This window comes from Octopus bimaculoides, chromosome 2, assembly GCF_001194135.2.
Source record: "Octopus bimaculoides isolate UCB-OBI-ISO-001 chromosome 2, ASM119413v2, whole genome shotgun sequence".
NCBI lineage: Eukaryota > Metazoa > Mollusca > Cephalopoda > Octopoda > Octopodidae > Octopus > Octopus bimaculoides.
Window position 1 is genome coordinate 120,951,232 of NC_068982.1, and position 1,055 is coordinate 120,952,286.

The window sequence follows — 1,055 nt, forward strand, 5'->3', positions numbered from 1 at the left end:
ATATATATATATATATATATATATATATATATATATATATAATATTGCTCACAAACTCACTCACATTTGTAAACATATTTGTTACGTTAAACAGATCAGTCCCTAAAAATGGCTGTTAAAGTCCGAGGCTGCGTCAAAACTGTGACCACGTGACTATGACTGTGGGAAAGATGACGGAAGTGTTGCTGGTGTTTAGACAACCTAATCATTGTATTGACAACGATTTCATGATGTAGTTATACCAACGATGTTATGTAGTCAAAAGCCCGGACCCAGACTGATTTTGATTAAATAGTGACATTGTCATCTGTGATGACTCAGCGACCTGTTTAAACTTTTCTAAGACATTAAAACGCTATTGATTTTATGTTCGACCAATATTCGAGTAGATTTGACAGGATTTAGCACAAAATGCTTTAAAACCAAACAAAAAAGCAAAATCGTTAGAAAAACTTCCGAAAAAAATCTAAACTGTATTTGTAAACTGCTTTCAGATTCGACTGATAAAATTGACACAAATATTCCAGGTTCAAACTCTACGTATATATCGTGCCTTCCTGGGTTGGTCGGTCGGTTTGTTGATGCTTGGTTCAGACTGGCTTGTAGTAGTAGTAGTAGTAGTAGTAGTAGTAGTAGTAGTAGTAGTAGTAGTAGTAGTAGCAGCAGCAACAGTGGTAGCACCAGCATCACTGGCTATGTGAGGGAGAATTCCTAACGGTGCTATATCGTCACCTATCAACTAAGACAATGATAATTCCACGTTACAAGTAGAATTCTTTTTCTTCTAAGAGCTACAGTTTTCGCTCAACTTTAAACAGGCGCATGCGTCCACATATACGCCCATATACACACACATACATAATCATGCAGTGCATAACATTAATTCATTTAAATAATGCTGACACAGCACATATCATTTAAACTCCACCCAAGAAATATATAACACTTAAGCTGTAGATGCACAATTTAATGTCACTGCACATTCCTGGCCATTCTTGTCAGATATTCCGATGTGCTTTCTTTACAATGTATACCTGGATCATGATATGAATGTA